Raw genomic sequence first — 25,595 nt, 5'->3', positions numbered from 1 at the left:
ACCAGTAGGCCAGAGTAAGAATTAAGACCTTAGCTATTAGGCCAGAGTAAGAGTTAAGATCTTAACCAGTAGGCCAGAGTACGTGTCTAATACCTTAGCTATTAGGCCATAGTATGAGTTAAGACCTTAGCTATTAGGCCAGAGTAAGAGTTAAGACCTTAACCATTAGGCCAGAGTACGAGTCTAAGACCTTAGCTATTAGGCCAGAGTAAGAGTTAAGACCTTAACCTGTAGGCCAGAGTAAGAGTTAAGACCTTAACCTGTAGGCCATAGTACGAGTCTAAGACCTTAGCTATGAGGCCAGAGTAAGTGTTAAGACCTTAGCTATTAGGCCAGAGTAAGAGTTAAGAACTTAACCAGTAGGCCAGAGTAAGAATTAAGACCTTAGCTATTAGGCCAGAGTAAGAGTTAAGACCTTAACCAGTAGGCCAGAGTAAGTGTTAAGACCTTAACCATTAGGCCAGAGTAAGAGTCTAAGACCTTAGCTATTAGGCCAGAGTAAGAGTTAAGACCTTAACCAGTAGGCCAGAGTAAGAGTCTAAGACCTTAGCTATTAGGCCAGAGTAGGAGTTAAGACCTTAACCAGTAGGCCAGAGTAAGAGTTAAGACCTTAACCAGTAGGCCAGAGTACAAGTCTAAGACATTAGCTCTTAGGCCAGAGTAAGAGTTAAGACCTTAACCAGTAGGCCAGAGTAAGAGTTAAGATCGTAACCAGTAGGCCAGAGTACGAGTCTAAGACCTTAGCTATTAGGCCAGAGTAAGAGTTAAGACCTTAGCTATTAGGCCAGAGTAAGAGATAAGACCTGTAGGCCAGAGTACGAGTCTAAGACCTTAGATATTAGACCAGAGTACCAGTCTAAGACCTTAGCTATTAGGCCAGAGTAAGAGTTAAGACCTTAACCAGTAGGCCTGAGTAAGAGTTAAGACATTAACCATTAGGCCAGTAGGCCAGAGTAAGAGTTAAGACCTTAACCTGTATGCCATAGTACGAGTCTAAGACCTTAGCTATTGGGCCAGAGTAAGAGTTAAGACCTTAGCTATTAGGCCAGAGTAAGAGTTAAGACCTTCGCTATTAGGCCAGAGTAAGAGTTAAGACCTTAACCTGTAGGCCAGAGTACGAGTCTAAGACATTAGCTATTAGACCAGAGTACGAGTCTAAGACCTTAGCTGTTAGGCCAGAGTAAGAGTTAAGACCATAACCAGTAGGCCAGAGTGCGAGTCTAAGACCTTAGCTATTAGGCCAGAGTAAGTGTTAAGACCTTACCCAGTAGGCCAGAGTAAGAGTTAAGACCTTAACCAGTAGGCCAGAGTACGAGTCTAAGACCTTAGCTATTAGGCCAGAGTAAGAGTTAAGACCTTAGCTACTAGGCCAGAGTAAGAGTTAAGACCTTAACCAGTAGGCCAGAGTAAGAGTTAAGACCTTAACCAGTAGACCATAGTACAAGTCTAAGACCTTAGCTATTAGGCCAGAGTAAGAGTTAAGACCTTGGCTATTAGGCCAGAGTAAGAGTTAAGACCTTAACCAGTAGGCCAGAGTAAGAGGTAAGACCTTAACCAGTAGGCCAGAGTACGAGTCTAAGACCTTAGCTATTAGGCCAGAGTAAGAGTTAAGACCTTAGCTATTAGGCCAGAGTAAGAGTTAAGACCTTAGCTATTAGGCCAGAGTAAGAGTTAAGACCTTAACCAGTAGGCCAGAGTAAGAGTTAGGACCTTAACCAGTAAGCCAGAGTACGAGTCTAAGACCCTAGCTATTAGGCCAGAGTAAGAGTTAAGACCTTAGCTATTAGGCCAGAGTACGAGTCTAAGACCTTGGCTATTAGGCCAGTTTAAGAGTTAAGACCTTAACTAGTAGGCCAGAGTAAGAGTTAAGACCTTAACCATTAGGCCAGAGTACGAGTCTAAGACCTTATCTATTAGGCCAGAGTAAGACTTAAGACCTTAACCAGTAGGCCAGAGTACGAATCTAAGACCTTAGCTATTAGGCCAGAGTAAGAGTTAAGATCTTAACCAGTAGGCCAGAGTAAGAGTTAAGACCTTAACCAGTAGGCCAGAGTACGAGTCTAAGACATTAGCTATTAGGCCAGAGTAAGAGTTAAGACCTTAACCAGTAGGCCAGAGTAAGAGTTAAGATCGTAACCAGTAGGCCAGAGTACGAGTCTAAGACCTTAGCTATTAGGCCAGAGTAAGAGTTAAGACCTTAACCATTAGGCCAGAGTAAGAGTTAAGACCTTAACCATTAGGCCAGAGTACGAGTCTAAGACCTTAGCTATTAGGCCAGAGTAAGAGTTAAGACCTTAACCACTAGGCCAGAGTAAGAGTTAAGACCTTAACCTGTAAGCCAGAGTAAGAGTTAAGACCTTAACCTGTAGGCCATAGTACGAGTCTAAGACCTTAGCTATTAGGCCAGAGTAAGAGTTAAGACCTTAGCTATTAGGCCAGAGTAAGAGTTAAGACCTAAACCATTAGGCCAGTGTACGAGTCTAAGACCTTAGCTATTAGGCCAGAGTAAGAGTTAAGACCTTAACCAGTAGGCCAGAGTAAGAATTAAGACCTTAGCTATTAGGCCAGAGTAAGAGTTAAGACCGTAAGAAGTAGGCCAGAGTAAGAGTTAAGACCTTAACCAGTAGGCCCAAGTAAGAGTTAAGACCTTAACCATTAGGCCAGTAGGCCAGAGTAAGAGTTAAGACCTTAACCTGTAGGCCATAGTACGAGTCTAAGACCTTAGCTATTGGGACAGAGTAACAGTTAAGACCTTAGCTATTAGGCCAGAGTAAGAGTTAAGACCTTAGCTATTAGGCCAGAGTAAGAGATAAGACCTTAACCTGTAGGCCAGAGTACGAGTCTAAGACCTTAGATATGAGACCAGAGTATGAGTCTAAGACCTTAGCTATTAGGCCAGAGTAAGAGTTAAGACCATAACCAGTAGGCCAGAGTACGAGTCTAAGACCTTAGCTATTAGGCCAGAGTAAGAGTTAAGACCTTAACCAGTAGGCCAGAGTAAGAGTTAAGACCTTAACCAGTAGGCCAGAGTACGAGTCTAAGACCTTAGCTATTAGGCCAGAGTAAGAGTTAAGACCTTAGCTATTAGGCCAGAGTAAGAGTTAAGACCTTAACCAGTAGGCCAGAGTAAGAGTTAAGACCTTAACCAGTAGGCCATAGTACAAGTCTAAGACCTTAGCTATTAGGCCAGAGTAAGAGTTAAGACCTTAACCAGTGGGCCAGAGTATAAGTCTAAGACCTTAGCTATTAGGCCAGAGTAAGAGTTAAGACCTTAACCAGTAGGCCAGAGTAAGAGTTAAGACCTTAACCAGTAGGACAGAGTGTGAGTCTAAGACCTTAGCTATTAGGCCAGAGTAAGAGTTAAGACCTTAGCTATTAGGCAAGAGTACGAGTATAAGACCTTAGCTATTAGGCCAGAGTAAGAGTTAAGACCTTAACCAGTAGGCCAGAGTACAAGTCTAAGACCTTAGCTATTAGGCCAGAGTACGAGTCTAAGACCTTAGCTATTAGGCCAGAGTAAGAGTTAAGACCTTAGCTATTAGGCCAGAGTACGAGTCTAAGACCTTGGCTATTAGGCCAGTTTAAGAGTTAAGACCTTAACCATTAGGCCAGAGTAAGAGTTAAGACTTTAACCAGTAGGCCAGAGTAAGAGTTAAGACCTTAACCTGTAGGCCAGAGTACGAGTCTAAGACCTTAGCTATTAGGCCAGAGTAAGAGTTAAGACCTTAACCATTAGGCCAGAGTACGAGTCTAAGACCTTAGCTATTGGGTCAGAGTAGGAGTTAAGACCTTAGCTATTAGGCCAGAGTAAGAGTTAAGACCTTAGCTATTAGGCCAGAGTAAGAGTTAAGACCATAACCAGTAGGCCAGAGTGCGAGTCTAAGACCTTAGCTATTAGGCCAGAGTAAGTGTTAAGACCTTACCCAGTAGGCCAGAGTAAGAGTTAAGACCTTAACCAGTAGGCCAGAGTACGAGTCTAAGACCTTAGCTATTAGGCCAGAGTAAGAGTTAAGACCTTAGCTACTAGGCCAGAGTAAGAGTTAAGACCTTAACCAGTAGGCCAGAGTAAGAGTTAAGACCTTAACCAGTAGACCATAGTACAAGTCTAAGACCTTAGCTATTAGGCCAGAGTAAGAGTTAAGACCTTGGCTATTAGGCCAGAGTAAGAGTTAAGACCTTAACCAGTAGGCCAGAGTAAGAGGTAAGACCTTAACCAGTAGGCCAGAGTACGAGTCTAAGACCTTAGCTATTAGGCCAGAGTAAGAGTTAAGACCTTAGCTATTAGGCCAGAGTAAGAGTTAAGACCTTAGCTATTAGGCCAGAGTAAGAGTTAAGACCTTAACCAGTAGGCCAGAGTAAGAGTTAGGACCTTAACCAGTAAGCCAGAGTACGAGTCTAAGACCCTAGCTATTAGGCCAGAGTAAGAGTTAAGACCTTAGCTATTAGGCCAGAGTACGAGTCTAAGACCTTGGCTATTAGGCCAGTTTAAGAGTTAAGACCTTAACTAGTAGGCCAGAGTAAGAGTTAAGACCTTAACCATTAGGCCAGAGTACGAGTCTAAGACCTTATCTATTAGGCCAGAGTAAGACTTAAGACCTTAACCAGTAGGCCAGAGTACGAATCTAAGACCTTAGCTATTAGGCCAGAGTAAGAGTTAAGATCTTAACCAGTAGGCCAGAGTAAGAGTTAAGACCTTAACCAGTAGGCCAGAGTACGAGTCTAAGACATTAGCTATTAGGCCAGAGTAAGAGTTAAGACCTTAACCAGTAGGCCAGAGTAAGAGTTAAGATCGTAACCAGTAGGCCAGAGTACGAGTCTAAGACCTTAGCTATTAGGCCAGAGTAAGAGTTAAGACCTTAACCATTAGGCCAGAGTAAGAGTTAAGACCTTAACCATTAGGCCAGAGTACGAGTCTAAGACCTTAGCTATTAGGCCAGAGTAAGAGTTAAGACCTTAACCACTAGGCCAGAGTAAGAGTTAAGACCTTAACCTGTAAGCCAGAGTAAGAGTTAAGACCTTAACCTGTAGGCCATAGTACGAGTCTAAGACCTTAGCTATTAGGCCAGAGTAAGAGTTAAGACCTTAGCTATTAGGCCAGAGTAAGAGTTAAGACCTAAACCATTAGGCCAGTGTACGAGTCTAAGACCTTAGCTATTAGGCCAGAGTAAGAGTTAAGACCTTAACCAGTAGGCCAGAGTAAGAATTAAGACCTTAGCTATTAGGCCAGAGTAAGAGTTAAGACCGTAAGAAGTAGGCCAGAGTAAGAGTTAAGACCTTAACCAGTAGGCCAGAGTAAGAGTTAAGACCTTAACCATTAGGCCAGTAGGCCAGAGTAAGAGTTAAGACCTTAACCTGTAGGCCATAGTACGAGTCTAAGACCTTAGCTATTGGGACAGAGTAACAGTTAAGACCTTAGCTATTAGGCCAGAGTAAGAGTTAAGACCTTAGCTATTAGGCCAGAGTAAGAGATAAGACCTTAACCTGTAGGCCAGAGTACGAGTCTAAGACCTTAGATATGAGACCAGAGTATGAGTCTAAGACCTTAGCTATTAGGCCAGAGTAAGAGTTAAGACCATAACCAGTAGGCCAGAGTACGAGTCTAAGACCTTAGCTATTAGGCCAGAGTAAGAGTTAAGACCTTAACCAGTAGGCCAGAGTAAGAGTTAAGACCTTAACCAGTAGGCCAGAGTACGAGTCTAAGACCTTAGCTATTAGGCCAGAGTAAGAGTTAAGACCTTAGCTATTAGGCCAGAGTAAGAGTTAAGACCTTAACCAGTAGGCCAGAGTAAGAGTTAAGACCTTAACCAGTAGGCCATAGTACAAGTCTAAGACCTTAGCTATTAGGCCAGAGTAAGAGTTAAGACCTTAACCAGTGGGCCAGAGTATAAGTCTAAGACCTTAGCTATTAGGCCAGAGTAAGAGTTAAGACCTTAACCAGTAGGCCAGAGTAAGAGTTAAGACCTTAACCAGTAGGACAGAGTGTGAGTCTAAGACCTTAGCTATTAGGCCAGAGTAAGAGTTAAGACCTTAGCTATTAGGCAAGAGTACGAGTATAAGACCTTAGCTATTAGGCCAGAGTAAGAGTTAAGACCTTAACCAGTAGGCCAGAGTACAAGTCTAAGACCTTAGCTATTAGGCCAGAGTACGAGTCTAAGACCTTAGCTATTAGGCCAGAGTAAGAGTTAAGACCTTAGCTATTAGGCCAGAGTACGAGTCTAAGACCTTGGCTATTAGGCCAGTTTAAGAGTTAAGACCTTAACCATTAGGCCAGAGTAAGAGTTAAGACTTTAACCAGTAGGCCAGAGTAAGAGTTAAGACCTTAACCTGTAGGCCAGAGTACGAGTCTAAGACCTTAGCTATTAGGCCAGAGTAAGAGTTAAGACCTTAACCATTAGGCCAGAGTACGAGTCTAAGACCTTAGCTATTGGGTCAGAGTAGGAGTTAAGACCTTAGCTATTAGGCCAGAGTAAGAGTTAAGACCTTAGCTATTAGGCCAGAGTAAGAGTTAAGACTTTAACCTGTAGGCCAGAGTACGAGTCTAAGACCTAAGCTAGTAGGCCAGAGTACGAGTCTAAGACCTGAGCTATTAGCCAGAGTAAGAGTTAAGACCTTAACCAGTAGGCAAGAGTACGAGTCTAAGACCTTAGCTATAAAGCCAGAGTAAGAGTTAAGACCTTAACCAGTAGGCCACAGTACGAGTCTAAGACCTTAGCTATTAGGCCAGAGTAAGAGTTAAGACCTTAACCAGTAGGCCTGAGTAAGAGTTAAGACCTTAACCTGTAGGCCATAGTACGAGTCTAAGACCTTAGCTATTAGGCCAGAGTAAGAGTTAAGACCTTAACCAGTAGGCCAGAGTAAGAGTTAAGACATTAACCATTAGGCCAGTAGGCCAGAGTAAGAGTTAAGACCTTAACCTGTATGCCATAGTACGAGTCTAAGACCTTAGCTATTGGGCCAGAGTAAGAGTTAAGACCTTATCTATTAGGCCAGAGTAAGAGTTAAGACCTTCGCTATTAGGCCAGAGTAAGAGTTAAGACCTTAACCTGTAGGCCAGAGTACGAGTCTAAGACCTTAGCTATTAGACCAGAGTACGAGTCTAAGACCTTAGCTGTTAGGCCAGAGTAAGAGTTAAGACCATAACCAGTAGGCCAGAGTGCGAGTCTAAGACCTTAGCTATTAGGCCAGAGTAAGTGTTAAGACCTTACCCAGTAGGCCAGAGTAAGAGTTAAGACCTTAACCAGTAGGCCAGAGTACGAGTCTAAGACCTTAGCTATTAGGCCTGAGTAAGAGTTAAGACCTTAGCTACTAGGCCAGAGTAAGAGTTAAGACCTTAACCAGTAGCCCAGAGTAAGAGTTAAGACCTTAACCAGTAGGCCATAGTACAAGTCTAAGACCTTAGCTATTAGGCCAGAGTAAGAGTTAAGACCTTGGCTATTAGGCCAGAGTAAGAGTTAAGACCTTAACCAGTAGGCCAGAGTAAGAGGTAAGACCTTAACCAGTAGGCCAGAGTACGAGTCTAAGACCTTAGCTATTAGGCCAGAGTAAGAGTTAAGACCTTAGCTATTAGGCCAGAGTAAGAGTTAAGACCTTAGCTATTAGGCCAGAGTAAGAGTTAAGACCTTAACCAGTAGGCCAGAGTAAGAGTTAAGACCTTAACCAGTAAGCCAGAGTACGAGTCTAAGACCCTAGCTATTAGGCCAGAGTAAGAGTTAAGACCTTAAACAGTAGGCCAGAGTACGAGTCTAAGACCTTAGCTATTAGGCCAGAGTAAGAGTTAAGACCTTAACTAGTAGGCCAGAGTAAGAGTTAAGACCTTAACCAGTAGGCCAGAGTAAGAGTTAAGACCTTAACCATTAGGCCAGAGAACGAGTCTAAGACCTTATCTATTAGGCCAGAGTAAGAGTTAAGAGCTTAACCAGTAGGCCAGAGTATGAGTCTAAGACCTTAGCTATTAGGCCAGAGTAAGAGTTAAGATCTTAACCAGTAGGCCAGAGTAAAAGTTAAGACTTTAACCAGTAGGCCAGAGTATGAGTCGAAGACCTTAGCTATCAGGCCAGAGTAAGAGTTAAGACCTTAACCAGTAGGCCAGAGTAAGAGTTAAGATCTTAACCAGTAGGCCAGAGTACGAGTCTAAGACCTTAGCTATTAATCCAGAGTAAGAGTTAAGACCTTAACCAGTAGGCCAGAGTAAGAGTTAAGACCTTAACCATTAGGCCAGAGTATGAGTCTAAGACCTTAGCTATTAGGCCAGAGTAAGAGTTAAGACCTTAACCACTAGGCCAGAGTAAGAGTTAAGACCTTAACCTGTAAGCCAGAGTAAGAGTTAAGACCTTAACCAGTAGGCCAGAGTAAGAGTTAAGACCTTAACCTGTAGGCCATAGTACGAGTCTAAGACCTTAGCTATTAGGCCAGAGTAAGAGTTAAGACCTTAGCTATTAGGCCAGAGTAAGAGTTAAGACCTTAACCATTAGGCCAGAGTATGAGTCTAAGACCTTAGCTATTAGGCCAGAGTAAGAGTTAAGACATTAACCAGTAGGCCAGAGTAAGAATTAAGACCTTAGCTATTAGGCCAGAGTAAGAGTTAAGACCTTAAGAAGTAGGCCAGAGTAAGAGTTAAGACCTTAACCATTAGGCCAGAGTACGAGTCTAAGACCTTAGCTATTAGGCCAGAGTAAGAATTAAGACCTTAGCTATTAGGCCAGAGTAAGCGTTAAGACCTTAACCAGTAGGCCAGAGTACGAGTCTAAGACCTTAGCTATTAGGCCAGAGTAAGAGTTCAGACCTTAGCTATTAGGCCAGAGTAATAGTTAAGACCTTAACCAGTAGGCCAGAGTAAGAGTTAAGACCTTAACCTGTAGGCCATAGTACGAGTCTAGGACCTTAGCTATTAGGCCAGAGTAAGAGTTAAGACTTTAACCAGTAGGCCAGAGTAAGAATTAAGACCTTAGCTATTAGGCCAGAGTAAGAGTTAAGACCTTAAGAAGTAGGCCAGAGTAAGAGTTAAGACCTTAACCATTAGGCCAGAGTACGAGTCTAAGACCTTAGCTATTAGGCCAGAGTAAGAGTTAAGACCTTAGCTATTAGGCCAGAGTAAGCGTTAAGACCTTAACCAGTAGGCCAGAGTACGAGTCTAAGACCTTAGCTATTAGGCCAGAGTAAGAGTTCAGACCTTAGCTATTAGGCCAGAGTAAGAGTTAAGACCTTAACCAGTAGGCCAGAGTAAGAGTTAAGACCTTAACCTGTAGGCCATAGTACGAGTCTAGGACCTTAGCTATTAGGCCAGAGTAAGAGTTAAGACCTTAACCAGTAGGCCAGAGTAAGAGTTAAGACCTTAACCATTAGGCCAGTAGGCCAGAGTAAGAGTTAAGACCTTAACCTGTAGGCCATTGTACGAGTCTAAGACCTTAGCTATTGGGCCAGAGTAAGAGTTAAGACCTTAGCTATTAGGCCAGAGTAAGAGTTAAGACCTTCGCTATTAGGCCAGAGTAAGATTTAAGACCTTAACCTGTAGGCCAGAGTACGAGTCTAAGACCTTAGCTATTAGACCAGAGTACGAGTCTAAGACCTTAGCTATTAGACCAGAGTAAGAGTTAAGACCATAACCAGTAGGCCAGAGTACGAGTCTAAGACCTTAGCTATTAGGCCAGAGTAAGATTTAAGACCTTAGCTATTAGGCCAGAGTAAGAGTTAAGACCTTAACCAGTAGGCCAGAGTAAGAGTTAAGACCTTAACCAGTAGGCCATAGTACAAGTCTAAGACCTTAGCAATTAGGCCAGAGTAAGAGTTAAGACCTTGGCTATTAGGCCAGAGTAAGAGTTAAGACCTTAACCAGTAGGCCAGAGTAAGAGGTAAGACCTTAACCAGTAGGCCAGAGTAAGAGTCTAAGACATTAGCTATTAGGCCAGAGTAAGTGTTAAGACCTTAGCTATTAGGCCAGAGTAAGAGTTAAGACCTTTGCTATTAGGCCAGAGTAAGAGTTAAGACCTTAACCAGTAGGCCAGAGTAAGAGTTAAGACCTTAACCAGTAAGCCAGAGTACGAGTCTAAGACCCTAGCTATTAGGCCAGAGTAAGAGTTAAGACCTTAACCAGTAGGCCAGAGTAAAAGTTAAGATCTTAACCATTAGACCAGAGTACGAGTCTAAGACCTTAGCTATTAGGCCAGAGTAAGAGTTAAGACCTTAACTAGTAGGCCAGAGTAAGAGTTAAGACCTTAACCAGTAGGCCAGAGTAAGAGTTAAGACCTTAACCATTAGGCCAGAGAACGAGTATAAGACCTTATCTATTAGGCCAGAGTAAGAGTTAAGAGCTTAACCAGTAGGCCAGAGTACGAGTCTAAGACCTTAGCTATTAGGCCAGAGTAAGAGTTAAGATCTTAACCAGTAGGCCAGAGTAAGAGTTAAGACTTTAACCAGTAGGCCAGAGTACGAGTGTAAGACCTTAGCTATTAGGCCAGAGTAAGAGTTAAGACCTTAACCAGTAGGCCAGAGTAAGAGTCTAAGACCTTAGCTATTAGGCCAGAGTAAGAGTTAAGACCTTAACCAGTAGGCCAGAGTAAGAGTTAAGACCTTAACCATTAGGCCAGAGTATGAGTCTAAGACCTTAGCTATTAGGCCAGAGTAAGAGTTAAGACCTTAACCACTAGGCCAGAGTAAGAGTTAAGACCTTAACCTGTAGGCCATAGTACGAGTCTAAGACCTTATCTATTAGGCCAGAGTAAGAGTTAAGACCTTAGCTATTAGGCCAGAGTAAGAGTTAAGACCTTAACCATTAGGCCAGAGTACGAGTCTAAGACCTTAGCTATTAGGCCAGAGTAAGAGTTAAGACCTTACCCAGTAGGCCAAAGTAAGAATTAAGACCTTAGCTATTAGGCCAGAGTAAGAGTTAAGACCTTAAGAAGTAGGCCAGAGTAAGAGTTAAGACCTTAACCATTAGGCCAGAGTACGAGTCTACGACCTTAGCTATTAGGCCAGAGTAAGAGTTAAGACCTTAGCTATTAGGCCAGAGTAAGCGTTAAGACCTTAACCAGTAGGCCAGAGTACGAGTCTAAGACCTTAGCTATTAGGCCAGAGTAAGAGTTCAGACCTTAGCAATTAGGCCAGAGTAAGAGTTAAGACCTTAAGAAGTAGGCCAGAGTAAGAGTTAAGACCTTAACCATTAGGCTAGAGTACGAGTCTACGACCTTAGCTATTAGGCCAGAGTAAGAGTTAAGACCTTAGCTATTAGGCCAGAGTAAGCGTTAAGACCTTAACCAGTAGGCCAGAGTACGAGTCTAAGACTTTAGCTATTAGGCCAGAGTAAGAGTTCAGACCTTAGCAATTAGGTCAGAGTAAGAGTTAAGACCTTAACCAGTAGGCCAGAGTAAGAGTTAAGACCTTAACCTGTAGGCCAGTATATGAGTCTAAGACCTTAGCTATTAGGCCAGAGTAAGAGTTAAGACCTTAACCAGTAGGCCAGAGTAAGAGTTAATACCTTAACCAGTTGGCCAGAGTAAGAGTTAAGACCTTAACCAGTAGGCCAGAGTAAGAGTTAAGACCTTAACCTGTAGGCCAGAGTAAGAGTTAAGACCTTAACCTGTAGGCAATAGTAAGATTTAAGACCTTAACCAGTAGGCCATAGTACGAGTCTAAGAACTTAGGTATTAGGCCAGAGTAAGAGTTAAGACCTTAACCAGTAGTTTAGAGTAAGTGTTAAGACCTTAACCAGTAGGCCAGAGTATGAGTCTAAGACCTTAACCTGTAGGCTATAGTACGAGTCTAAGACCTTGGCTTTTAGGCCAGAGTAAGAGTTAAAATCTTAACCAGTAGGCCAGAGTACGTGTCTAATACCTTAGCTATTAGGCTATAGTATGAGTTAAGACCTTAGCTATTAGGCCAGAGTAAGAGTTAAGACCTTAACCATTAGGCCAGAGTACGAGTCTAAGACCTTAGCTATTAGGCCAGAGTAAGAGTTAAGACCTTAACCTGTAGGCCAGAGTAAGAGTTAAGACCTTAACCTGTAGGCCATAGTACGAGTCTAAGACCTTAGCTATTAGGCCAGAGTAAGTGTTAAGACCTTAGCTATTAGGCCAGAGTAAGAGTTAAGACCTTAACCATTAGGCCAGAGTACGAGTCTAAGACCTTAGCTAATAGGCCAGAGTAAGAGTTAAGACCTTAACCAGTAGGCCAGAGTAAGAATTAAGACCTTAGCTATTAGGCCAGAGTAAGAGTTAAGACCTTAAGAAGTAGGCCAGAGTAAGAGTTAAGACCTTAACCATTAGGCCAGAGTACGAGTCTAAGACCTTAGCTATTAGGCCAGAGTAAGAGTTAAGACCTTAGCTATTAGGCCAGAGTAAGCGTTAAGACCTTAACCAGTAGGCCAGAGTACGAGTCTAAGACCTTAGCTATTAGGCCAGAGTAAGAGTTAAGACCTTAACCAGTAGGCAAGAGTAAGGGTTAAGACCTTAACCAGTAGGCCAGAGTAAGAGTTAAGACCTTAACCAGTAGGCCAGAGTAAGAGTTAATACCTTAACCTGTAGGCCAGATTACGAGTTAAGACCTTAACCATTAGGCCAGAGTAGAAGTCTAAGACCTTAACCATAAGGCCAGAGTACGAGTCTAAGACCTTAGCTATTAGGCCAGAGTAAGAGTTAAGACCTTAACCAGTAGGCCAGAGTAAGAATTAAGACCTTAGCTATTAGGCCAGAGTAGGAGTTAAGACCTTAACCTGTAGGCCATAGTGCGAGTCTAAGACCTTAGCTATTAGGCCAGAGTAAGATTTAAGACCTTAGCTATTAGGCCAGAGTAAGAGTTAAGACCTTAACCATAAGGCCAGAGTACGAGTCTAAGACCTTAGCTATTAGGCCAGGGTAAGAGTTAAGACCTTAACCAGTAGGCCAGAGTAAGAATTAAGACCTTAGCTATAAGGCCAGAATACGAGTTAAGACCTTAACCATTAGGCCGGAGTACGAGTCTAAGACCTTAGCTATTAGACCAGATTAAGGGTTCAGACCTTAGCTATTAGGCCAGAGTAAGAGTTAAGACCTTAACCAGTAGGCCAGAGTAAGAGTTAAGACCTTAACCTGTAGGCCAGCGTATGAGTCTAAGACCTCAGCTATTAGGCCAGAGTAAGAGTTAAGACATTAACCAGTAGGCCAGAGTAAGAATTAAGACCTTAGCTATTAGGCCAGAGTAAGAGTTAAGACCTTAACCAGTAGGCCAGAGTAAGAGTTAAGACCTTAACCAGTAAGCCAGAGTACAAGTCTAAGACCCTAGCTATTAGGCCAGAGTAAGAGTTAAGACCTTAACCATTAGGCCAGAGTATGAGTCTAAGACCTTAGCTATTAGGCCAGAGTAAGAGTCAAGACCTTAGCTATTAGGCCAGAGTAAGAGTTAAGACCTTAGCTATTAGGCCAGAGTAAGAGTTAAGACCTTAAACAGTAGGCCAGAGTAAGAGTTAAGACCTTAACCATTAGGCCAGAGTACGAGTCTAAGACCTTAGCTATTAGGCCAGAGTAAGAGTTAAGACCTTAACTAGTAGGCCAGAGTAAGAGTTAAGACCTTAACCAGTAGGCCAGAGTAAGAGTTAAGACCTTAACCATTAGGCCAGAGAACGAGTCTAAGACCTTATCTATTAGGCCAGAGTAAGAGTTAAGAGCTTAACCAGTAGGCCAGAGTATGAGTCTAAGACCTTAGCTATTAGGCCAGAGTAAGAGTTAAGATCTTAACCAGTAGGCCAGAGTAAGAGTTAAGACTTTAACCAGTAGGCCAGAGTATGAGTCTAAGACCTTAGCTATTAGGCCAGAGTAAGAGTTAAGACCTTAACCAGTAGGCCAGAGTAAGAGTTAAGATCTTAACCAGTAGGCCAGAGTACGAGTCTAAGACCTTAGCTATTAGGCCAGAGTAAGAGTTAAGACCTTAACCAGTAGGCCAGAGTAAGAGTTAATACCTTAACCATTAGGCCAGAGTATGAGTCTAAGACCTTAGCTATTAGGCCAGAGTAAGAGTTAAGACCTTAACCACTAGGCCAGAGTAAGAGTTAAGACCTTAACCTGTAAGCTAGAGTAAGAGTTAAGACCTTAACCTGTAGGCCATAGTACGAGTCTAAGACCTTAGCTATTAGGCCAGAGTAAGAGTTAAGACCTTAGCTATTAGGCCAGAGTAAGAGTTAAGACCTTAACCATTAGGCCAGAGTATGAGTCTAAGACCTTAGCTATTAGGCCAGAGTAAGAGTTAAGACATTAACCAGTAGGCCAGAGTAAGAATTAAGACCTTAGCTATTAGGCCAGAGTAAGAGTTAAGACCTTAAGAAGTAGGCCAGAGTAAGAGTTAAGACCTTAACCATTAGGCCAGAGTACGAGTCTAAGACCTTAGCTATTAGGCCTGAGTAAGAGTTAAGACCTTAGCTATTAGGCCAGAGTAAGCGTTAAGACCTTAACCAGTAGGCCAGAGTACGAGTCTAAGACCTTAGCTATTAGGCCAGAGTAAGAGTTCAGACCTTAGCTATTAGGCCAGAGTAAGAGTTAAGACTTTAACCAGTAGGCCAGAGTAAGAGTTAAGACCTTAACCTGTAGGCCATAGTACGAGTCTAGGACCTTAGCTATTAGGCCAGAGTAAGAGTTAAGACCTTAACCAGTAGGCCAGAGTAAGAGTTAAGACCTTAACCATTAGGCCAGTAGGCCAGAGTAAGAGTTAAGACCTTAACCTGTAGGCCATAGTACGAGTCTAAGACCTTAGCTATTGGGCCAGAGTAAGAGTTAAGACCTTAGCTATTAGGCCAGAGTAAGAGTTAAGACCTTCGCTATTAGGCCAGAGTAAGATTTAAGACCTTAACCTGTAGGCCAGAGTACGAGTCTAAGACCTTAGCTATTAGACCAGAGTACGAGTCTAAGACCTTAGCTATTAGACCAGAGTAAGAGTTAAGACCATAACCAGTAGGCCAGAGTAAGAGTTAAGACCTTAACCTGTAGGCCATAGTACGAGTCTAGGACCTTAGCAATTAGGCCAGAGTAAGAGTTAAGACCTTACCCATTAGGCCAGTAGGCCAGAGTAAGAGTTAAGACCTTAACCTGTAGGCCATAGTACAAGTCTAAGACCTTAGCTATTGGGCCAGAGTAAGAGTTAAGACCTTCGCTATTAGACCAGAGTAAGAGTTAAGACCATAACCAGTAGGCCAGAGTAAGAGTTAAGACCTTAACCATCAGGCCAGAGTACGAGTCTAAGACCTTAACCATTAGGCCAGAGTAAGAATTAAGACCTTAGCTATTAGGCCAGAGTAAGAGTTAAGACCTTAAGAAGTAGGCCAGAGTAAGAGTTAAGACCTTAACCATTAGGCCAGAGTACGAGTCTAAGACCTTAGCTATTAGGCCAGAGTAAGAGTTAAGACCTTAGCTATTAGGCCAGAGTAAGCGTTAAGACCTTAACCAGTAGGCCAGAGTACGAGTCTAAGACCTTAGCTATTAGGCCAGAGTAAGAGTTCAGACCTTAGCTATTGGGCCAGAGTAAGAGTTAAGACCTTCGCTATTAGACCAGAGTAAGAGTTAAGACCATAACCAGTAGGCCAGAGTAAGAGTTAAGACCTTAACCACTAGGCCAGAGTAAGAGTTAAGACCTTAACCTGTAAGCTAGAGTAAGAGTTAAGACCTTAACCTGTAGGCCATAGTACGAGTCTAAGACCTTAGCTATTAGGCCAGAGTAAGAGTTAAGACCTTAGCTATTAGGCCAGAGTAAGAGTTAAGACCTTAACCATTAGGCCAGAGTATGAGTCTAAGACCTTAGCTATTAGGCCAGAGTAAGAGTTAAGATATTAACCAGTAGGCCAGAGTAAGAATTAAGACCTTAGCTATTAGGCCAGAGTAAGAGTTAAGACCTTAAGAAGTAGGCCAGAGTAAGAGTTAAGACCTTAACCATTAGGCCAGAGTACGAGTCTAAGACCTTAGCTATTAGGCCAGAGTAAGAGTTAAGACCTTAGCTATTAGGCCAGAGTAAGCGTTAAGACCTTAACCAGTAGGCCAGAGTACGAGTCTAAGACCTTAGCTATTAGGCCAGAGTAAGAGTTCAGACCTTAGCTATTAGGCCAGAGTAAGAGTTAAGACTTTAACCAGTAGGCCAGAGTAAGAGTTAAGACCTTAACCTGTAGGCCATAGTACGAGTCTAGGACCTTAGCTATTAGGCCAGAGTAAGAGTTAAGACCTTAACCAGTAGGCCAGAGTAAGAGTTAAGACCTTAACCATTAGGCCAGTAGGCCAGAGTAAGAGTTAAGACCTTAACCTGTAGGCCATAGTACGAGTCTAAGACCTTAGCTATTGGGCCAGAGTAAGAGTTAAGACCTTAGCTATTAGGCCAGAGTAAGAGTTAAGACCTTCGCTATTAGGCCAGAGTAAGATTTAAGACCTTAACCTGTAGGCCAGAGTACGAGTCTAAGACCTTAGCTATTAGACCAGAGTACGAGTCTAAGACCTTAGCTATTAGACCAGAGTAAGAGTTAAGACCATAACCAGTAGGCCAGAGTAAGAGTTAAGACCTTAACCTGTAGGCCATAGTACGAGTCTAGGACCTTAGCAATTAGGCCAGAGTAAGAGTTAAGACCTTACCCATTAGGCCAGTAGGCCAGAGTAAGAGTTAAGACCTTAACCTGTAGGCCATAGTACGAGTCTAAGACCTTAGCTATTGGGCCAGAGTAAGAGTTAAGACCTTCGCTATTAGACCAGAGTAAGAGTTAAGACCATAACCAGTAGGCCAGAGTAAGAGTTAAGACGTTAACCATCAGGCCAGAGTACGAGTCTAAGACCTTAACCATTAGGCCAGAGTACGAGTCTAAGACCTTAGCTATTAGGCCAGAGTAAGAGTTAAGACCTTCGCTATTAGACCAGAGTAAGAGTTAAGACCATAACCAGTAGGCCAGAGTACGAGTCTAAGACCTTAGCTATTAGGCCAGAGTAAGAGTTAAGACCTTAACCAGTAGGCCAGAGTAAGAGTTAAGACCTTAACCAGTAGGCCAGAGTAAGAGTTAAGACCTTAACCAGTAGGCCAGAGTACGTGTCTAATACCTTAGCTATTAGGCCATAGTACGAGTCTAAGACCTTCGCTATTAGGCCAGAGTAAGAGTTAAGACCTTAACCAGTAGGCCAGAGTAAGAGTTAAGACCTTAACCAGTAGGCCAGAGTAAGAGTTAAGACCTTAACCATTAGGCCAGAGTACGAGTCTAAGACCTTAGCTATTAGGCCAGAGTACGAGTCTAAGACCTTAGCTATTAGGCCAGAGTAAGAGTTAAGACCGTAGCTATTAGGCCAGAGTACGAGTCTAAGACCTCGCTATTAGGCTAGTTTAAGAGTTAAGACCTTAACCATTAGGCCAGAGTAAGAGTTAAGACTTTAACCAGTAGGAAAGAGTAAGTGTTAAGACCTTAACCTGTAGGCCAGAGTACGAGTCTAAGACCTTAGCTACTAGGCCAGAGTAAGAGTTAAGACCTTAACCATTAGGCCAGAGTACGAGTCTAAGACCTTAGCTATTGGGCCAGAGTAGGAGTTAAGACCTTAGCTATTAGGCCAGAGTAAGAGTTAAGACCTTAGCTATTAGGCCAGAGTAAGAGTTAAGACTTTAACCTGTAGGCCAGAGTACAAGTCTAAGACTTAAGCTATTTGTCCAGAGTACGAGTCTAAGACCTGAGCTATTAGGCCAGAGTAAGAGTTAAGACCTTAACCAGTAGGCCAGAGTACGAGTCTAAGACCTTAGCTATAAGGCCAGAGTAGGAGTTAAGACCTTAACCAGTAGGCCAGAGTAAGAGTTAAGACCTTAACCAGTAGGCCAGAGTACGAGTCTAAGACCTTAGCTATTAGGCCAGAGTAAGATTTAAGACCTTAACCAGTAGGCCTGAGTAAGAGTTAAGACCTTAACCATTAGGCCAGTAGGCCAGAGTAAGAGTTAAGACCTTAACCTGTAGGCCATAGTACGAGTCTAAGACCTTAGATATTGAGCCAGAGTAAGAGTTAAGACCTTAGCTATTAGGCCAGAGTAAGAGTTAAGACCTTAGCTATTAGGCCAGAGTAAGAGTTAAGACCTTAACCTGTAGGCCAGAGTACGAGTCTAAGACCTTAGCTATTAGACCAGAGTACGAGTCTAAGACCTTAGCTATTAGGCCAGAGTAAGAGTTAAGACCATAACCAGTAGGCCAGAGTACACGTCTAAGACCTTAGCTATTAGGCCAGAGTAAGAGTTAAGACCTTAACCAGTAGGCCAGAGTAAGAGTTAAGACCTTAACTAGTAGGCCAGAGTACGAGTCTAAGACCTTAGCTATTAGGCCAGAGTAAGAGTTAAGACCTTAGCTATTAGGCCAGAGTAAGAGTTAAGACCTTAACCAGTAGGCCAGAGTAAGAGTTAAGAACTTAACCAGTAGTCCATAGTACAAGTCTAAGACCTTAGCTATTAGGCCAGAGTAAGAGTTAAGACCTTGGCTATTAGGCCAGAGTAAGAGTTAAGACATTAACCAGTAGGCCAGAGTAAGAGGTAAGACCTTAACCAGTAGGCCAGAGTACGAGTCTAAGACCGTAGCTATTAGGCCAGAGTAAGAGTTAAGACCTTAGCTATTAGGCCAGAGTAAGAGTTAAGACCTTAGATATTAGGCCAGAGTTAGAGTTAAGACCTTAACCAGTAGGCCAGAGTAAGAGTTAAGACCTTAACCATTAGGCCAGAGTACGAGTCTAAGACCTTAGCTATTAGGCCAGAGTAAGAGTTAAGACCTTAACTAGTAGGCCAGAGTAAGAGTTAAGACCTTAACCAGTAGGCCAGAGTAAGAGTTAAGACCTTAGCTATTAGGCCAGAGTAAGAGTTAAGACCTTAACTAGTAGGCCAGAGTAAGAGTTAAGACCTTAACCAGTAGGCCAGAGTAAGAGTTAAGACCGTAGTTATTAGGCCAGAGTAAGAGTTAAGACCTTAGCTATTAGGCCAGAGTAAGAGTTAAGACCTTAGCTATTTGGCCAGAGTTAGAGTTAAGACCTTAACCAGTAGGCCAGAGTAAGAGTTAAGACCTTAACCATTAGGCCAGAGTACGAGTCTAAGACCTTTGCTATTAGGCCAGAGTAAGAGTTAAGACCTTAACCAGTAGGCCAGAGTAAGAGTTAAGATCTTAACCATTAGGCCAGAGTACGAGTCTAAGACCTTAGCTATTGGGCCAGAGTAAGAGTTAAGACCTTAACTAGTAGGCCAGAGTAAGAGTTAAGACCTTAACCAGTAGGCCAGAGTAAGAGTTAAGACCTTAACCATTAGGCCAGAGTACGAGTCTAAGACCTTAGCTATTAGGCCAGAGTAAGAGTTAAGACCTTAACTAGTAGGCCAGAGTAAGAGTTAAGACCTTAACCAGTAGGCCAGAGTAAGAGTTAAGACCTTAGCTGTTAGGACAGAGTAAGAGTTAAGACCTTAACTAGTAGGCCAGAGTAAGAGTTAAGACCTTAACCAGTAGGCCAGAGTAAGAGTTAAGACCGTAGCTATTAGGCCAGAGTAAGAGTTAAGACCTTAGCTATTAGGCCAGAGTAAGAGTTAAGACCTTAGCTATTAGGCCAGAGTTAGAGTTAAGACCTTAACCAGTAGGCCAGAGTAAGAGTTAAGACCTTAACCATTAGGCCAGAGTACGAGTCTAAGACCTTAGCTATTAGGCCAGAGTAAGAGTTAAGACCTTAACTAGTAGGCCAGAGTAAGAGTTAAGACCTTAACCAGTAGGCCAGAGTAAGAGTTAAGACCTTAACCATTAGGCCAGAGTACGAGTCTAAGACCTTATCTATTAGGCCAGAGTAAGAGTTAAGAGCTTAACCAGTATGCCAGAGTATGAGTCTAAGACCTTAGCTATTAGGCCAGAGTAAGTGTTAAGATCTTAACCAGTAGGCCAGAGTAAGAGTTAAGACTTTAACCAGTAGGCCAGAGTACGAGTCTAAGACCTTTGCTATTAGGCCAGAGTAAGAGTTAAGACCTTAACCAGTAGGCCAGAGTAAGAGTATAAGACCTTAGCTATTGGGCCAGAGTAGGAGTTAAGACCTTAGCTATTAGGCCAGAGTAAGAGTTAAGACCTTAGCTATTAGGCCAGAGTAAGAGTTAAGACTTTAACCTGTAGGCCAGAGTACAAGTCTAAGACCTAAGCTATTAGGCCAGAGTACGAGTCTAAGACCTGAGCTATTAGGCCAGAGTAAGAGTTAAGACCTTAACCAGTAGGCCAGAGTACAAGTCTAAGACCTTAGCTATAAGGCCAGAGTAGGAGCTAAGACCTTAACCAGTAGGCCAGAGTAAGAGTTAAGACCTTAACCAGTAGGCCAGAGTACGAGTCTAAGACCTTAGCTATTAGGCCAGAGTAAGATTTAAGACCTTAACCAGTAGGCCTGAGTAAGAGTTAAGACCTTAACCATTAGGCCAGTAGGCCAGAGTAAGAGTTAAGACCTTAACCTGTAGGCCATAGTACGAGTCTAAGACCTTAGATATTGAGCCAGAGTAAGAGTTAAGACCTTAGCTATTAGGCCAGAGTAAGAGTTAAGACCTTAACTAGTAGGCCAGAGTAAGAGTTAAGACCTTAACCAGTAGGCCAGAGTAAGAGTTAAGATCGTAGCTATTAGGCCAGAGTAAGAGTTAAGACCTTAGCTATTAGGCCAGAGTAAGAGTTAAGACCTTAGCTATTAGGCCAGAGTTAGAGTTAAGACCTTAACCAGTAGGCCAGAGTAAGAGTTAAGACCTTAACCATTAGGCCAGAGTACGAGTCTAAGACCTTAGCTATTAGGCCAGAGTAAGAGTTAAGACCTTAACTAGTAGGCCAGAGTAAGAGTTAAGACCTTAACCAGTAGGCCAGAGTAAGAGTTAAGACCTTAACCATTAGGCCAGAGTACGAGTCTAAGACCTTATCTATTAGGCCAGAGTAAGAGTTAAGAGCTTAACCAGTATGCCAGAGTACGAGTCTAAGACCTTAGCTATTAGGCCAGAGTAAGTGTTAAGATCTTAACCAGTAGGCCAGAGTAAGAGTTAAGACTTTAACCAGTAGGCCAGAGTACGAGTCTAAGACCTTTGCTATTAGGCCAGAGTAAGAGTTAAGACCTTAACCAGTAGGCCGGAGTAAGAGTCTAAGACCTTAGCTATTGGGCCAGAGTAGGAGTTAAGACCTTAGCTATTAGGCCAGAGTAAGAGTTAAGACATTAGCTATTAGGCCAGAGTAAGAGTTAAGACTTTAACCTGTAGGCCAGAGTACAAGTCTAAGACCTAAGCTAATAGGCCAGAGTACGAGTCTAAGACCTGAGCTATTAGGCCAGAGTAAGAGTTAAGACCTTAACTAGTAGGCCAGAGTACGAGTCTAAGACCTTAGCTATTAGGCCAGAGTAAGAGTTAAGACCTTAGCTATTAGGCCAGAGTAAGAGTTAAGACCTTAACCAGTAGGCCAGAGTAAGAGTTAAGACCTTAACCAGTAGGCCATAGTACAAGTCTAAGACCTTAGCTATTAGGCCAGAGTAAGAGTTAAGACCTTGGCTATTAGGCCAGAGTAAGAGTTAAGACATTAACCAGTAGGCCAGAGTAAGAGGTAAGACCTTAACCAGTAGGCCAGAGTACGAGTCTAAGACCGTAGCTATTAGGCCAGAGTAAGAGTTAAGACCTTTGCTATTAGGCCAGAGTAAGAGTTAAGACCTTAGCTATTAGGCCAGAGTTAGAGTTAAGACCTTAACCCGTAGGCCAGAGTAAGAGTTAAGACCTTAACCATTAGGCCAGAGTACGAGTCTAAGACCTTAGCTATTAGGCCAGAGTAAGAGTTAAGACCTTAACTAGTAGGCCAGAGTAAGAGTTAAGACCTTAACCAGTAGGCCAGAGTAAGAGTTAAGACCTTAGCTATTAGGCCAGAGTAAGAGGTAAGACCTTAACTAGTAGGCCAGAGTAAGAGTTAAGACCTTAACCAGTAGGCCAGAGTAAGAGTTAAGACCGTAGCTATTAGGCCAGAGTAAGAGTTAAGACCTTAGCTATTAGGCCAGAGTAAGAGTTAAGACCTTAGCTATTAGGCCAGAGTTAGAGTTAAGACCTTAACCAGTAGGCCAGAGTAAGAGTTAAGACCGTAACCATTAGGCCAGAGTACGAGTCTAAGACCTTAGCTATTAGGCCAGAGTAAGAGTTAAGACTTTAACTAGTAGGCCAGAGTAAGAGTTAAGACCTTAACCAGTAGGCCAGAGTAAGAGTTAAGACCTTAACCATTAGGCCAGAGTACGAGTCTAAGACCTTATCTATTAGGCCAGAGTAAGAGTTAAGAGCTTAACCAGTATGCCAGAGTACGAGTCTAAGACCTTAGCTATTAGGCCAGAGTAAGTGTTAAGATCTTAACCAGTAGGCCAGAGTAAGAGTTAAGACTTTAACCAGTAGGCCAGAGTACGAGTCTGAGACCTTTGCTATTAGGCCAGAGTAAGAGTTAAGACCTTAACCAGTAGGCCAGAGTAAGAGTCTAAGACCTTAGCTATTGGGCCAGAGTAGGAGTTAAGACCTTAGCTATTAGGCCAGAGTAAGAGTTAAGACCTTAGCTATTAGGCCAGAGTAAGAGTTAAGACTTTAACCTGTAGGCCAGAGTACAAGTCTAAGACCTAAGCTATTAGGCCAGAGTACGAGTCTAAGACCTGAGCTATTAGGCCAGAGTAAGAGTTAAGACCTTAACCAGTAGGCCAGAGTACGAGTCTAAGACCTTAGCTATAAGGCCAGAGTAGGAGTTAAGACCTTAACCAGTAGGCCAGAGTAAGAGTTAAGACCTTAACCAGTAGGCCAGAGTACAAGTCTAAGACCTTAGCTATTAGGCCAGAGTAAGATTTAAGACCTTAACCAGTAGGCCTGAGTAAGAGTTAAGACCTTAACCATTAGGCCAGTCGGCCAGAGTAAGAGTTAAGACATTAACCTGTAGGCCATAGTACGAGTCTAAGACCTTAGATATTGAGCCAGAGTAAGAGTTAAGACCTTAGCTATTAGGCCAGAGTAAGAGTTAAGACCTTAACTAGTAGGCCAGAGTAAGAGTTAAGACCTTAACCAGTAGGCCAGAGTAAGAGTTAAGACCTTAGCTATTAGGCCAGAGTAAGAGTTAAGACCTTAACTAGTAGGCCAGAGTAAGAGTTAAGACCTTAACCAGTAGGCCAGAGTACGAGTCTAAGACCTTATCTATTAGGCCAGAGTAAGAGTTAAGAGCTTAACCAGTATGCCAGAGTACGAGTCTAAGACCTTAGCTATTAGGCCAGAGTAAGTGTTAAGATCTTAACCAGTAGGCCAGAGTAAGAGTTAAGACTTTAACCAGTAGGCCAGAGTACGAGTCTAAGACCTTTGCTATTAGGCCAGAGTAAGAGTTAAGACCTTAACCAGTAGGCCAGAGTAAGAGTCTAAGACCTTAGCTATTGGGCCAGAGTAGGAGTTAAGACCTTAGCTATTAGGCCAGAGTAAGAGTTAAGACCTTAGCTATTAGGCCAGAGTAAGAGTTAAGACTTTAACCTGTAGGCCAGAGTACAAGTCTAAGACCTAAGCTATTAGGCCAGAGTACGAGTCTAAGACCTGAGCTATTAGGCCAGAGTAAGAGTTAAGACCTTAACCAGTAGGCCAGAGTACGAGTCTAAGACCTTAGCTATAAGGCCAGAGTAGGAGTTAAGACCTTAACCAGTAGGCCAGAGTAAGAGTTAAGACCTTAACCAGTAGGCCAGAGTACGAGTCTAAGACCTTAGCTATTAGGCCAGAGTAAGATTTAAGACCTTAACCAGTAGGACTGAGTAAGAGTTAAGACCTTAACCATTAGGCCAGTAGGCCAGAGTAAGAGTTAAGACCTTAACCTGTAGGCCATAGTACGAGTCTAAGACCTTAGATATTGAGCCAGAGTAAGAGTTAAGACCTTAGCTATTAGGCCAGAGTAAGAGTTAAGACCTTAACTAGTAGGCCAGAGTAAGAGTTAAGACCTTAACCAGTAGGCCAGAGTAAGAGTTAAGACCTTAGCTATTAGGCCAGAGTAAGAGTTAAGACCTTAACCAGTAGGCCAGAGTAAGAGTTAAGACCGTAGCTATTAGGCCAGAGTAAGAGTTAAGACCTTAGCTATTAGGCCAGAGTAATAGTTAAGACCTTAGCTATTAGGCCAGAGTAATAGTTAAGACCTTAGCTATTAGGCCAGAGTTAGAGTTAAGACCTTAACCAGTAGGCCAGAGTAAGAGTTAAGACCTTAACCAGTAGGCCATAGTACAAGTCTAAGACCTTAGTTATTAGGCCAGAGTAAGAGTTAAGACCTTGGCTATTAGGCCAGAGTAAGAGTTAAGACATTAACCAGTAAGCCAGAGTAAGAGGTAAGACCTTAACCAGTAGGCCAGAGTACGAGTCTAAGACCTTATCTATTAGGCCAGAGTAAGAGTTAAGAGCTTAACCAGTATGCCAGAGTATGAGTCTAAGACCTTAGCTATTAGGCCAGAGTAAGTGTTAAGATCTTAACCAGTAGGCCAGAGTAAGAGTTAAGACTTTAACCAGTAGGCCAGAGTACGAGTCTAAGACCTTTGCTATTAGGCCAGAGTAAGAGTTAAGACCCTAACCAGTAGGCCAGAGTAAGAGTCTAAGACCTTAGCTATTGGGCCAGAGTAGGAGTTAAGACCTTAGCTATTAGGCCAGAGTAAGAGTTAAGACCTTAGCTATTAGGCCAGAGTAAGAGTTAAGACTTTAACCTGTAGGCCAGAGTACAAGTCTAAGACCTAAGCTATTGGGCCAGAGTACGAGTCTAAGACCTGAGCTATTAGGCCAGAGTGAGAGTTAAGACCTTAACCAGTAGGCCAGAGTACGAGTCTAAGACCTTAGCTATAAGGCCAGAGTAGGAGTTAAGACCTTAACCAGTAGGCCAGAGTAAGAGTTAAGACCTTAACCAGTAGGCCAGAGTACGAGTCTAAGACCTTAGCTATTAGGCCAGAGTAAGATTTAAGACCTTAACCAGTAGGCCTGAGTAAGAGTTAAGACCTTAACCATTAGGCCAGTAGGCCAGAGTAAGAGTTAAGACCTTAACCTGTAGGCCATAGTACGAGTCTAAGACCTTAGATATTGAGCCAGAGTAAGAGGTAAGACCTTAGCTATTAGGCCAGAGTAAGAGTTAAGACCTTAACTAGTAGGCCAGAGTAAGAGTTAAGACCTTAACCAGTAGGCCAGAGTAAGAGTTAAGACCTTAGCTATTAGGCCAGAGTAAGAGTTAAGACCTTAACTAGTAGGCCAGAGTAAGAGTTAAGACCTTAACCAGTAGGCCAGAGTAAGAGTTAAGACCGTAGCTATTAGGCCAGAGTAAGAGTTAAGACCTTAGCTATTAGGCCAGAGTAAGAGTTAAGACCTTAGCTATTAGGCCAGAGTTAGAGTTAAGACCTTAACCAGTAGGCCAGAGTAAGAGTTAAGACCTTAACCATTAGGCCAGAGTACGAGTCTAAGACCTTAGCTATTAGGCCAGAGTAAGAGTTAAGACCTTAACTAGTAGGCCAGAGTAAGAGTTAAGACCTTAACCAGTAGGCCAGAGTAAGAGTTAAGACCTTAACCATTAGGCCAGAGTACGAGTCTAAGACCTTATCTATTAGGCCAGAGTAAGAGTTAAGAGCTTAACCAGTATGCCAGAGTACGAGTCTAAGACCTTAGCTATT

This window comes from Triturus cristatus, chromosome 10, assembly GCF_964204655.1.
Source record: "Triturus cristatus chromosome 10, aTriCri1.1, whole genome shotgun sequence".
Taxonomy (NCBI): Eukaryota; Metazoa; Chordata; class Amphibia; order Caudata; family Salamandridae; genus Triturus; species Triturus cristatus.
Note: the sequence above shows the minus strand (reverse complement) of the source record.